This window comes from Stenella coeruleoalba (assembly GCF_951394435.1).
Source record: "Stenella coeruleoalba genome assembly, chromosome: X".
NCBI classification, from domain to species: Eukaryota; Metazoa; Chordata; class Mammalia; order Artiodactyla; family Delphinidae; genus Stenella; species Stenella coeruleoalba.
The window spans coordinates 22,085,351-22,100,955 of record NC_137152.1 but is presented as its reverse complement, the minus strand read 5'-3'; the positions used below and the strand labels follow the sequence as shown (position 1 = coordinate 22,100,955).

The window sequence follows — 15,605 nt, the reverse complement described above, 5'->3', positions numbered from 1 at the left end:
CTAGAGTTAAAACAAATTGTTTTCAATAACTATTGTCTTTAAACACAAGAGAATTATAAGATTTTGCTTTCTATTTGTGTACTGATGGCTGGAAATGGCTTCAATTGCTCTGCTTTTGGGAATTAAATTATTATTGGCTGCAGATCCTTAAATATTTTATTTCAGAAAATCAGTGTTTTTGCTCTCTTTCTCAATTTCTGCAGAATTTCTTCTTTAATTTACAAGTGGAAACAGTATAAGAAGTTAACAATCATTCCTATGTTTGTGAACACTGTGTAAAAAAAGGAAAGGAAAAGAGTATGCATTCTTTAAATATGATTTTCTTCAAATATAACCAGACAAGATTATGTCTTTTGACTAAATTGTGATATGTTTCACAGCCACCTAGATGCCAAAGATGAAGGGTTGACGGCTTCTGTCTCAAGTCTTCTTGAAGCTAATAAGAAAGGTGATGCCAACTTGGCAGCATCAATGCCCTGTTGGATAGGCGACTCGAGTCCCGGAGTCTGGGTGAGAAATTTGGCCTGGCATCTGGGGGAATTTCTACAGAAAGCAATCAAAGGCAGAAAAAGGAACCACATTTTGAATTGTTAAAACAAACAAACAAAAACAACTACCATCTAAATATGACAGGTATATTACAGTTAAGATTAGCATTTCCACCATGGACTGTTGGCATTCTTGGATTTAATATTAGTAATTCAAATATTTAATGACAACCTTTAAAGCTTATGATATAGTTAAATCCATTTGTCTTTTTCCAGTATGGCTTTCTTCCTTTATGGTTATATTTTTAAAAGCATTTTCCACCCCAATGTCACATAAATATTCATCTGAAGTTTTCTCTAGTAAAGTTTCAATTTTATATTTATATCTTTAATCCGCCTAATGTTAATTTTGGTGTATGCTACACAGTAAGGATCCAACTTCTTTCTTTTCAAATGATAAAATTTTCCCAAATGTAATTCGAAAAATAAACCTTTTTTGGGGCCACTATTTGAAATAAATATTTTAAAGTGCTACATTTGTATTTAAACTTGGGTACTCATTATTCTGCTCCATAGTTGTATCTGATGTGTCTGTCCATCCCTACAAAAATAATACCTTTACAAAAATTACTGGAGCTTTAATATGTATTTTAATATTGGAATGTAAAATTGATCATTGGCTAGAATGATGGTTATCAGGGGCTGGGGGTGGGCAGATGTTGGTCAAACTGTACAAACCTCCAGTTATAGGATGAATAAGTTCTGGATGTACAGCATGGTGACTATAGTTAATAATACTGTATTTTGTTTTGGAAAGTTGCTAAGAGAGGAGTAGGCTTTAAATGTTATCACCACCAAAAAAAAATATTGGTAATTATGTGACATGAGAGACGTGTTAGCTAAGGCTATGGTGGTAAACATTTTGCAATACGTAAGTTTATCAAATCAACTTTTTGTACACCTTAAACTTACACAATGTTATATGTCAATCATGCCTCAAAAATCCTATTTAATAGTAAAAGACTAAGTTAAAAATAAGTAACCAGATCTTATAGCTATTATTTAATATTACTTTAAAAGTTCTAGCTAATGACATGAGTCAAGAAAAATAAGAAGTATATAAGTCTTGGAAAGAGGACTGCCTGAAAAAATATGAAATACTAACTGAAAAACAATTAGGACTAATTAGAGAACTCAGTATAAAAATAAAAATATTAAAATAAATCAATAAATTTCCCTCATATCAACATTAGTAAGCAAAACCCATAAATACCTAAAAGTCTATACACAAATAAAACAAAATACTTTGAGACACAAAAGACGACATGCATAAATAGAAAAACAGGTTAAATTTTCAAGTGAAAACAGTCAATATTTTGATGTGTGTGTTCATTTTTGTCGTAAAGTGTTTTAGGGAACAATATAAAGGGTTGCTGCAGTTTCCAAAATAGCCTTGCTTGATTTATTCAGAATAAATTTACATTATTTTTGCAGGTATTTTCATTTCTTTTTATGTTATATATCCATTAGTTAATCCAGTTATCTCTTGAGTATGTGTGTATCCCCCTCTCCCCACCTTTCTTTCCTTTTCTTTCTATTCTCACTGGCACTGCCCTAGTTCAGCACCTAACTTTTCCACAAGACTTCACCAGTAGCGGCTTTGAAACACCTTCTATGTCCTGAGTTTGGAAGGATAGTTTTGCACCTCCTTTGCCCAACTGCTATTTCACAATCTTGCTAATATCCTGAATACCCACATAAGTGCAATTTCTATTTCCTAACTCTTATACCATGAATATATTCTACATATGGCTAAAGTAACTTTTCCAAGATACAGATCAGCTGATGTCACTGCCTTCCTCAAAAATCTTTACTAGTTCTCAACTGCCTACAACATGTCATCTGAAGGCTTTGTGGGTTGTCATTTGATACCTCTAAGATCAAGATCCAATCCCCCTTTCAGCCACATCCCCCTAAACTCTCCATTCTGTATCTATTCTCCAGCAAAACTAGGCTTCCCTTTCTCCATAACCATATTTTCACCATCCTTGAAGTCCCAGACTAAACACTACCTACCTCCTTCATGAAAGCTGACCTCACCCGTCTGAAATTAAAATTCTTTCTCCTCTGTGTTCTGATAACAATTTGTTTGCAAATCTACACCAGCATTTATTCTATCATTCCATTATGAAATATTTATTATATGTGGTTATTTGTGTACTGTATAAATGGTAAGGTCCTTCAGGGCAGAGCTCATGAAATATTTATACTTATGTTCCCTACCGCACCATAGGCACAGTATCTTGCATTTAGTAAGTAATCAATACATGTTTGATGAATTTATTAAAATTAGTAACTTTATGGAATATAAGGGGGTGCATATTACTCTCTTCAATTATAGCTATCATTTTCAGATGTTCAGCATGTTCCACATAATATGCTAAGCAACTTCCATTTTATTCTCACAGCTTGATGAAATAGGTATTATTAGCCTCATTTGTCACACAATATACTAAGCACCTTACATTTCATTCCATTTTATTCTCATACAACCCTATGAACTCATTTTTCAGTTAACCAAGAGAGTGTATCTTGCCTAAAAGTGGTAGACCCACAGTTCAAACCTAATTTGACTCTAAGCCTGAGTGTGTGTGTGTGTGCACATCTCTGTGTGCACGCATGCATGCGCACATGCAAACTAGTAGAAGTAAAGATAGATATCAAGCCCTAAGAATGAAGGAGTGTGATGAAAGTTCCAGAAGAAACATGTACAAGACAATGTGTGCAAACATTGGCTACTTTGGAGCCACGAAGAATCACAAAGAAAGAAAAGGGTGGGGGCATTTCTTTTTTTGTTTTCCTCTGGCAAAGAGCACTAAACTAGGGAACCAAGAGAGCAATGGTTCAGTATAATTAAGAAAGACTTGGGCAGCGTTGCTGCGCAGCGGCACCATGCTGGTCACCCTGAAGACCGTCCAGCAGCAGATCTTCAAGATCGACATCGACCCAAACGAGATGGTAAGAGCACTGAATGAGAAGACTGAATCTGAAAAGGGTAAAGATGCCTTTCCTGTAGCAGGTCAAAAATTAATTTAGCAGGCAAAATTCTCAATAATGATACTGCTCTAAAAGAATATAAAATTGACGAGAAAAACTTCGTGGTAGTTATGGTGACAAGACCCAAAGCAGTGACACCACCAGCACCAGCTACAACTTAGCAATCTAATTCTGCCACCACTACCACAGTTAGTTCCTCCACAGCACCAGCTGCGGCTCAGGCCCCAACCCCTGCCCTCACTTTGGCCCCCACTCCCACACCTGCATCTGTCACTCCAGCATCAACGACAGCATCTTCTGAACCTGCACCTGCTAGTGCAATGAAACAAGAAAAACCTGCAGAAAAGCCAGCAGAAACACCAGTGGCTGCTAGCCCAACATCAACTGACAGTACATCAGGTGATTCTTCTTGGTCAAACCTTTTTGAAGATGCAACAAGTGCCCTTGTGACAAGTCAGTCTTAGGAGAATATGGTAACTGAGATCATGTCAATGGGCTATGAACGACAGCAAGTAATCGCAGCACTGAGAGCCAGTTTCAACAACCCTGACAGCAGTGGAGTATTTTTTAATGGGAATTCCCAGAGATAGAGAAAGTCAGGCCGTGGTTGACTCCCCTCCAGCAGCGAGTAGTGGGGCTCCTCAGTTTTCAGTGGCTGCAGCTGCAGCAACTACGACAGCAACAACTACAACAAGTTCTGGAGCACACCCTCTTGCATTTTTACGGAATCAGCCTCAGTTTCAACAGAGGAGACAAATTATTCAACAGAATCCTTCCCTGCTTCCAGCATCGCTACAACAGATAGGTCGAGAAAATCCTCAGTTACTGCAGCAAATTAGCCACCATCAGGAGCATTTTATTCAGATGTTATATTGAACCAGTTCAAGAAGTGGGGGGTCAAGGAGGAGGGGGTGGAAGTGGCAGTGGAGGAATTGCAGAAGCTGGAAGTGGTCATATGAACTACATTCAAATAACGCCTCAGGAAGAAGAAGCTATAGAAAGGTTAAAGGCATTAGGATTTCCTGAAGGACTTGTGATACAAGCATATTTTGCTTGTGAGAGGAATGAGAACTTGGCTGCCAATTTTCCTGTACAGCAAAACTTTGATGAAGATTGAAAGAGACTTTTTTTCATCTCACACTTCACACCAGTGCATTACACTAACTTTGTTCACTGGATCGTCTGGGATGACTTGGGCTCATGTCCACATACTTGGTATAAGGTAGTGGATTGTTGGGGGTGGGAAGAGGGGATCTAGAATGCAGGGCGGGGATGAATACCGTGCATGCCTGCTTCAGTTAGCAGATGCCACAAATCCACACAGCGTGTAAAATATTGTACAACCAAAAGTCAGCTTTTGCAGGTCTTTATTTCTTCTATAAAACAGTAGGTAACTTTTCCTAGGTTTCACTCTTGTAGTGTACTAGATCCAGAAACTCAGTGTAATGCCCTGCTTTATACTTCTTTGACTTAACATTGGTTTCAGAAAGAGTCTTTGCTACCTAGAATCTATGGTCCCTATTCCATGGCAACACTGGATAATGGCATTGTGAAATTGAAAAAAAAAAAAAATTGGAGCAACTGTAAACAGAAATGCCAAATTACTGATGGTTACTGTTGCTGCTTCAAATAGGTATAAAATTAATGTGTAAGAAAGCCCATTTTTTTCATGATAAATACTTGGGGTTGAGGGGGTAGAGGGGGAATCTTTTCTTAAAATGAAAATAATTGCTGCTATTTTAAATTTCTTGATCATTGAATGTGAGACCCTTCTAATATGATTTGAGAAGCTGTACAAGTATAGGCAGAGTTATTTTCCTGTTTACATTTTTTTGCTTTGTTTTGGGGGGAAAATTGGTAGGTGTCTAATTACTGTTTACTTCATTGTTATATTGCAGTAAAAAGTTTTAAAACCACAGTTGCATGTTTGCTTTTGACATATCCCTTTGTGGAATTAGCACTTTGGGGCCAATGGAGAAATGCAGCATTCACCATCCCTGTCTTCCCCTTCCCTCAGCAGAAATGTGTTTGTCAGCAAGTCGTGAATTCCAACTGCTGCCTTTTTTAAAACCCACAAAATGCTGATTCAGTTCAAACTTGATGCAAGTGTCTCAAAACTGAGTTTCTGATATTTGTAAATGTTTTTCCTTATTAGATAAGAATGTATGACCATTAAAGTCATTTAGGATTATTTGCTTTCGAAAAGAGAAGGTGGACAGAACTATAATCAAGTATCTTTTATTGCACTGGACAGACTGGAGAAATCTTTTGGAAGGGTTGGGAGATGTGGCTGGAAAAGTGCTTTGGAAAATGTACAATCAAGACATCTCATGGAATATTAAAAGAAAAATCTTAATAGCAAAAAAAAGAAAAGAAAAGAAAGACTTGGGCGAAATAGGTAAATTGTTTGGTATGTGAATTATATCACAATACAGCTGTTAAAATAATTATTTGAGGAGCTGTTTAAAATACAGATCTATGTGTTCTACCTCAAGGAATTCTGCTTATGCAGATCTGGAGGGACACAGGAATCTGCATTTTTAGAAATCACTTCTAGTTAATTCTGATGCAAGAATTTTTAACTGCTCACATTTTCAGAATCACTGGCACAGAGTGTTAAAAATGCAAAGTCATTATATTTAGTTTTTCAGGTCACATATCTTCAGTGGTGCCATTCATATTATATGCTACATGAATGTCACCCTATGAAGTTGTCCAGTGCACAACATGTACGGATGTGAGCAACATCCCTTTAAAAGTACAAGGTACGATGGGAGAAGAGAGGACTAACATTTCCTTGGTACCTATGATCTGCCAATTACTGTGCTATGCAAGATTGATATATAACTTATATAAGCTATATCTATCTATCTTACTAACATCTTTAAAGTTAGGTAGTATCACCTCTGTTGTACATATGAAGAAACTTACATTCAGAGAACTTTAACATTCCCCATGTTACACAGCTAGCAATTATTCCTTCATCCATTCGATTTATAAACAGCAATTAATGTTTACTGTAAGCCTGGCACCAAGAGAACTAAAACCAAAAAATTAAAGAAAAGTCATTAGAAGAACAGTACCACTGAAAGAATTCCAGCCTTGTACTCTATAGGGCAATGAGAACTCTATATGGAAAACAGACTGAAGTAGTCACCTGTGATGAGGTGGTACTTTGTATTGATACTAGAACTAGGAACATCATAAAAGGATCCATGCTCTCACCATAAATGTCATCTTCTTGCAGCAATGACCAAGAAAGCCATCAAATAGCATTTCAGTTTTTTTAAACTCACAAACATTCACTGAGTAAACACTCTGTCAAACCCTTGATAAGGATAACAAGAAAGTGCCCTGCGCTTTTGATGCAACCTCAAAGGAACCCACTTGTAAGTTAGGACGGCCTTCCAAATGGTTTGATGAAAATCACAAGGCCATTAAAATGTTCATTTTTCCTAAAAATCTAACTGATCCAAGCGGCCACTCTTCTTCTCCATCTTCCTGGGTGAAGATATTGCATCCTCCTCCACTCAGTCTTCATGTCATTAAGTAAATATAATACCTGAAAAAGAAAACTATCCCCTAAAGATACACAATGCCAAGGGCTTATTATGGTAGCTTTTAAGGATATTTAAAAGATTTCTTGATTTGGAGTAGATCTGGCAATGATTGTGCTGAACCACTTCTCTGAAATGGTTAGTAAAATTAGAAAGGGAAAATAACTAACTGAATTCTTATATCCAAGGGGCATTACCAGAAAAAAAGCAAGAAAGTACAGTTCTGCTTTAGTTTCATAGTGTTTTCCTGTTTTCATAAAGAAAATGCTATTACCTTCATTAAAGGTAAACCATTAATAATCAGGATTTTAAAAAGTACATGCAAATATGTTATGAGCTCAAAATAGAATATCAGGAAGTGTTACTCTTGCAAAACCAAAGTGGATTAATAACCAGCTTAAAACATATCATTTAACAAGCTAACACTAAGCAAAAAAAGTTATACAAAATGATGAAAATGGAAGAAAATACGATGGTACAGTTGAGAAAGAATTTAAGACAGTCTGTCACCCAGAAGGACCCAAGTATCATTTTCAATCTCATCAGTACTTTAATATGATATTCAACTTGTCCTTGGCCTTCTCACAAACTTTGCTCTTCTTTGGAACACCCAGTAGGATATTTTTGCTCTTCAAATAGGAGTATTTCAAGATCTCAATGGAATTATCATTACACTCAGTCTGGTCTCTTCACCAAAGCTCTTTATCACCAAACCACCACATGCAACTTTTACATTTAAAGCTCCTGGTAGGAGCTTTGAAACTGGAAATTCAAAATATCAATATTCTATTTGACCTTCTGCTCCATCCTTGGCAAAAAAATAATATCACAAAGGCAAAAATAGAAAAGATTTTAACACATTACTATGTAAAAACTCAAGCATATACAAAAATAGAGAAAGGAGTAAAATGAACACCCATGTATATATTACACAGCCTCAAACAATAAGCTAATCTTGTTTCCTCTCCATTCCCATTCACCCTCCCCTCATATTATTTTACACAAATTCCATATAACTATCTTTCATACATAAACTAGTTCAGTTTATATTTCTAAAAATTAAGAAGGTCATTTTGTGCTAGTACCATACTGTTATGATTACTGTAGCTTTGTACTATAGTCTGAAGTCAAGACGTGTGATGCCTACAGTTCTGATCTTCTTTCTCAAGATTATTTTGGCTATTCAGGGTCTTTTTTGTTTCCACACAAAATTTGAAATTATTTACTCTGGTTCTGTGAAAAATGCCATTGGTATTTTGATAGGGATTGCACTGAATCTATAGACTGCCTCGGGTAGTATGGTCATTTTAACAATATCAATTCTTCCAATCCAAGAACACAGTATATCTTTCCATCTGTTTGTGTTGTATTCAATTTCTTTCATCAGTGTCTTATAGTTTTCTGGGGTCTTTTACGTCCTTAGGTAGTTTTATCCGTAGGTATTTTATGCTTTTTGATGTGATGGTAAGTGGGACTGTTTCCTTAATTTCTCTTTCTGATAGTTTGTTGTTGGTATATAAAAATGCAACAGATTTCTATTCATTAATTTTGTATCCTGCAACTTTACCAAATTCACTGATAAGTTCTAGTAGTTTTCTGGTGGTGTCTTTAGGATTTTCTGTGTATAATATCATGTCATCTGCAAACAGTGACAGTTTTACTTCTTCCTTTCCAATCTGGATTCCTTTTATTTCTTTTTCTTCTCTGCTGTGGCTAGGACTTTAAAAACTGTGTTGAAAAAAAGTGGGAAGAGTGGACATCCTTGTCTTGTTCCTAATCTTAGACAAAATGCTTTCAGCTTTTCACCATTGAGTATGACGTTAGCTGTGGGTTTGTCATATATGGCCTTTATTATGTTAAGGTATGTTCACTCTATGCCCATTTTCTGGAGAGTTCTTATCATAAATGGATGGTGAATTTTATCAAAAGCTTTTTCTGCATCTATTGAGATGATCATATGATTTTTATTCTTCAATTCATTAATGGGTGTATCAAAATCACACATAGATCAATGTAACAGAATACAGAGCCCGAAAATAAACCCAAGCCCCAAAATAAACCCACACACTTATCAAGGTCACTTAGTCTATGACAAAGGAGGTGAGAGTATACAATGGAGAAAAGACAGTCTCTTCAATAAGTGGTGCTGGGAAAACTGGACAGCTACATGTAAAAGAATGAAATTAGGACACTCTCTAACACCATACACAAAAATAAACTCAAAATGGATTAAAGACCTAAATGTAAGAGCGGACACTATAAAACTCCTAGAAGAAAATATAGGCAGAACAGTCTTTGACATAAATCACAGCAATATTGTTTTGGATCCATCTCCTAGAGTAATGGAAATAAAAACAAAAATAAACAAATGGGACCTAATTAAATTTAAAAGCTTCTGCACAGCAAAGGAAACCATTGATGAAATGAAAAGACAACATACTAAATGGAAGAAGATATTTTCAAATGATATGACTGATAAAGCGTCAGTACCCAACATATATTCATTGATTAGCTCATAAACTAATCAATGAATTTGGTAAAGTAGCAGGATACAAAATTAATGCACAGAAATCTCTTGCATTCCTATACACTAATGATGAAAAATCTTAAAGTGAAATTAAGAAAACACCCCCATTTACCATTGCAACAAAAAGAATAAAATACCTAGGAATAAACCTACCTAAGGAGACAAAAGACCTTTATGTAGAAAATTATAAGAAACTGATGAAAGAAATTAAAGAAAATATAAATAGATGGAGAGATATACCATGTTCTTGGACTGGAAGAATCAACATTGTGAAAATGACTATACTACCCAAAGCAATCTACAGATTCAGTGCAATTGCTATCAAACTACCACTGGCATTTTTCACAGAACTAGAGCAAAAAATTTCACAATTTGTATGGAAACGCTCCCTGACTTCAGACTATACTACAAAGCTACAGTAATCACGACAGTATGGTACTGGCACAAAAACAGAAAGATAGATCAATGGAACAGGATAGAAAGCCCAGAGATAAACCCACGCACATATGGTCACCTTATCTTTGATAAAGGCGGCAAGAATATACAGTGGAGAAAAGACAGCCTCTTCAACACATGGTGCTGGGAAAACTGGACAGCTACATGTAAAAGAATGAAATTAGAACACTCCTTAACACCATACACAAAAATAAACACAAAATGGATTAAAGACCTAAATGTAAGGCCAGATACTATAAAACTCTTAGAGGAAAACACAGGCAGAACACTCTATGACATACATCACAGCAAGATCCTTTTTGACCCACCTCCTAGAGAAATGGAAATAAAAACAAACATAAACAAATGGGACCTAATGAAACTTAAAAGCTTTTGCACAGCAAAGGAAACCATAAACAAGATGAAAAGACAGCCCTCAGAATGGGAGAAAATATTTGCAAATGAAGCAACTGACAAAGGATTAATCTCCAAAATTTACAAGCAGTTCATACAGCTCAATTTGAAAAAAAAAAAAAAAAACCCAATTCAAAAATGGGCAGAAGACCTAAATAGACATTTCCCCAAAGAAGGTATACAGATTGCCAACAAACACATGAAAGAATGCTTAACATCATTAATCATTAGAGAAATGCAAATCTAAACTACAATGAGATATCATCTCACATCAGTCAGAATGGCCATCATCAAAAATTCTAGAAACAATAAATGCTGGAGAGGGTGTGGAGAAAAGGGAACACTCTTGCACTGTTGATGGGAATGTAAATTGATATAGCCACAATGGAGAACAGTATGGAGGTTCCTTAAAAAACTAAAAATAGAACTACCATACGACCCAGCAATCCCACTCCTGGGCACATATGCTGAGAAAACCATAATTCAAAAAGAGTCATGTACCACAATGTTCATAGCAGCTCTATTTACAATAGTCAGGACATGGAAGCAACCTATGTGTCCATTAACAGATGAATGGATAAAGAAAATGTGGCACATATATACAATGGAATATTACTCAGCCATAAAAAGAAACAAAATTGAGTTATTTGTAGTGAGGTGGAGGGACCTAGAGTCTGTCATACAGAGTGAAGTAAATCAGAAAGAGAAAAACAAATACCGTATGCTAACACATATATATGGAATTTAAGAAAAAAAAAAGGTCATGACGAACCTAGGGGTAAGACCAGAATAAAGACATAGACCTACTAAAGCATGGACTTGACGATATGGGGAGGGGGAAGTGTAAGCTGTGACAAAGTGAGAGAGTGGCATGGATATATATACACTACCAAACGTAAAATAGATAGCTACTGGGAAGCAGCCGCAGAGCACAAGGAGATCAGCTCGGTGTTTTGTGACCACCTAGAGGGGTGGAATAGGGAGGGAGGGAGGGAGGCAGATGCAAGAGAGAAGAGATATGGGGACATAAGTATATGTATAACTGATCCATTTTGTTATAAAGCAGAAACTAACACACCATTGTAAAGCAATTATACTCCAATAAAGATGTTTAAAAATAGAAAAATAAACAGCTCATACAACTCAACATCAAAAAAAACCCAACAAAAAACCAAGCCAATTAAAAAATGAGTAGAAGAACTGAACAGACATTTTTCCAAAGAGGAAATGCAGATGGCCAACAGGCACATGAAAAGATGCTCAACATCACTAATCATCAGGGAAATGCAAATCAAAATCACAACGAGATATGACCTCACACCAGTTAGAATGGCTATTATGAAAAAGAATACAAATTACAAATGTTGGTGATGAAAGCTGATAAAAGGGAACCCTAGTACATTGTTGTTGGGAATGTAAATTGGTGGAAAACAGTATGGAGGTTTCTCAAAAAACTGAAAATAAAAATACCATATGACCCAGCAATTCCACTCCTGGGTATGTATCCAAAAAAAATGAAAACCTAATTCAGAAAAATACATGCACCCCAATGTTCAAAGCAGCATTATTCACAATTGCCAAGGTATGAAGGCAACCTAAGTATCCATCAACAGAAGAACTGACAAAGAAGAGGCGGTACATAGATAAACAATGGAATACTACTCAGCCATAAAAAAGAATGAAATTTTGCCATTTGCAGCAAGATGCTGGATTTGGAGGACATTATGCTAAGTGAAATAAGTCAGACAGAGAAAGGCAAACACTGTATGATATCACTTATATGTGGAATCTAAAAAATACAACAAACTACTGAATAACACAAAAAAGAAACAGATTCACAGATGTAGAGAACAAACTAGTGGTTACCAGTGGGGAGGGGGGAGAGGGGAGGGACAATATAGGGGTGGGGTAAAAAGGGTTATTATGAGATTACATGAAATCATTTGTATGAAACTTCTGAAAATTGTAAAACACTATAAAACGTAAAGAATCTTTCATTCAATAAAAAAGAGAAAAATAAATTTTAAAAAGGCCATTTTAAAACATAACCATTATCCTACTTGAAAATAAATCATGACTATAATCAAATATTCATATATGATCAAATTACTCTGATAAAATAATAACTATTTGATGACATTTGTAAGCTATAATAATAATTACAGTTGTACAAATAAAACTGCAGTACTGTAATTTTCAATAAGCTTTGAAAAACAAGTCCTGCTGGGGACTAATGACTTTTAGAATCTGACACAGAAAAAAAGAAGTTTATCATGTCTTCTGATAATCAAATGATTTCAGTAGTCACACTGCCTATCATTTGATTCATTTATTTAATTTAAAGTTAAAGTACTCGAGCTATCATCAATAACACTAGAGCATTTGGTTTTAACCAAAAAGATGAGAGAGGATGAAAACTTAATCAGGAAACTAGGGCCAAATGTGATCATAGGGTCTTCTAACCTTCTTTTACCCACTTCCTACATTTATTTCCCTTGGTAAAGGTAAAATTTTAAATTAGCTTATTAATTTTCCTGTGATTTTCTGTTAAGTTTGGACTTAAATTCAACAGACATTTAGCACCTTTAGAAGAAGTGTTGTGATTCTGGTTACTTACTGAGTCTCAATGTTTTGACATGTAAGATAGAAATGAGTAATTTGCCATGCCCCTCTCAAAGGGATGTTGGAAAGTTAATATAAAATAAGTATCTCTATAAGGAGAGATGCAAACACGACACATTACTATTATTCCACGATTCAGAATAACTTACCAACAATACAACTTAGAAAGTCATGTAGCTGAGAGTCTTTTCATATTTATCTTTACTCCTAGGCACCACGGTGTAATGAAAAATAGACTAAAGGAGGAATGTATTTTTTATTATCAAAGCACATACAGAATTTATTTTGATTTTAGTAGTAATTTATTTTAATGGGGCCTGATTTCAAGGATGATGCATGGTCGTGCTATTTATAATTGTTCAGTGTTTCTATGTTGAGACACTATTCTTCCAATTCTTTCTTCCAGGAATTATTAACTCCTTGTGCTGGCAACACACACTATAAAGAAATTTAAGGTTCTTCCGTAGGTTCTCATGGTTTAGTGGAAAGGCAAACAGTCTATTATAATGGAATATGTTGTAGGCTATGATGTGTGTTTGAAGAACCCTTGCAGCACACTTGGTCCCGTCCAAAATGTCCATAAGACATTTGGTCCACACCAAAAGGTCCTTGATATTTTGTCTTATTTAGTCCAAGCCAAAAGGTCCTTGATATTTGGTCCTGTCCAAAACCATTTGGCATGGACCACATATGTTCATGGACGTTTTGGATAGGACCAAATATCAAGGACCTTTTGGTGCAGACCAAATGTCTTATGGACATTTGGATAGAACCATATGTCTGCTAACCTTGAAGAACATGTTATGAGTCAGTTGAGAAGACACACCTAAATCTGAAGGGTATGAGGATTAGGGTAGAGACCTGTGTCTGAGAAGATTTCTCATAGAAGGTAATGCTTCAGTTGAAGGTAATGTTTGAAAAACATGAAGGTGTTAGCACACTGAAGGTAGAAAAAAGGACAAAAGCATATGCTAGAATGAAGAGGGTGAATGACAAAATGGTAAAACGTTAATGCAAAATTAGGACATAAAGATCCATCCGGTAGAATGTGGCCTATACCAAAGCAGAGATCTTATCTTGGTTGTTCATAGTTGATTTCCCAAACAATAGAAGAGCCACTGAAGGCCATGAATGTGAGATTAACATGATCATATTTAAGATTCAGAAAGATCACCCTGGCAACAGTGTAAAAACATTCATGAATGAGCCAGGCCAGAAGCTGGAAGACCAAGTAGGCCACAGTGGTTCTCATAAGATACAATCAGGCTGTCAACCCAACAATTCCACTCCTAGGTATACATCCAAGAAAAATGAAAACGTGTTCATGCTCGTGCATGAATGTTCATAGCAGCATTACTCATAATGGCCAAAAACTGGAAATAACCCAAACGAATATAACTGATAAACAGATAAATAAAATTTGGTATAGTCACACAATGCAATATTTTTCCGCAAGAAAAGGAATCAAGTATGGATACACACTACCACATGATAGAACTTTGAAACATTATGCTAGGTAAACTATCCAGGTAAAAAAGACCTCATGTCACATAATTCCATTTATAGGAAATGTCCAGAATAGGCAAATCAATAGAGACAGAAAGTAGATGACTTGTTACCTAGGGCTGGGCAGGGAGAGGAGGGATATGGGTACAGTATCTCTTTTAGGAAGAACCAAATTGTTCCAAGATTAGACTGTGGTGATGTTTGCACAACCCTGTGAATATATTAAAACCATTGAGTCGTATACTGTAAATAGGTGAACTGGATGCTATTTGAATTCTATCACAATAAAGCTGTTGAGAGAGAGAGAGAGAGAGACAGAGCATGAATGAATGGGAATGAATCAAGGTAGGGATGGGGAGAAAATGTAGAAAGTAGTACTGATATTAAGGACACTCCAGAACTAAGTGGAAGGTATATTCTCATTCATGTTAAGAAATACATGAGCTGGAGACACTGATTCTTAAAATTGTAAGCCATAGGTGCCGTTCACTAAGCAGTTACAATTTTGCAGGCCTTGTCTCAATTACTTTACATTTTTACAACATTTATTATTCATAATAACACAACGTAAGTATGCCTATTTTACAGGTCATTAGACTGCGGCATAGAACATTTAAGTAACTTGACTACAGTCACACATCTACAAGGCGTCACCGCCATAATTTGAACCCAGGCAGCTGGTGTCCAGAATCTGTGCTGTTAATCACTATGCGATTCAACCTATCATGTTCGGTATACAAGAACTGCCAATTACAACTCTAAAAAATATAGGATTTCACGAAAGCAGAGACCTCATGCCTAATTAAGGTGTTTTAATGACTTAGGTAAACACACCTGACATCTTTCACAGTAAAATCTAAGAAGATTTTCCGTGGGCAAATGCTCTAAGAGGCAGTGTAACCCACTGCGTAATAGCTGAGATTTCTGAGCCAGGCAGACTTGAGTTCAAATCCAAGTTTCATGACTTGCTAGCTGTGTGGTCTTAAGAAGGGCATTTAA

General features: G+C 35.9%; 1 protein-coding gene and 1 pseudogene across 5 annotated transcripts in view; one reads left to right on the top strand and one right to left on the bottom strand.

Annotated features, from left to right (window-relative positions):
- IL1RAPL1 (interleukin 1 receptor accessory protein like 1) overlaps positions 1-15,605 on the bottom strand; it is a 1,345,156-nt gene that overhangs the window by 890,455 nt on the left and 439,096 nt on the right. The window lies entirely within an intron of this gene.
- Positions 3,355-4,662, top strand: LOC307180337 (UV excision repair protein RAD23 homolog B-like; annotated as a pseudogene). Its single transcript has one exon. The product of its transcript is annotated as a UV excision repair protein RAD23 homolog B-like (transcript).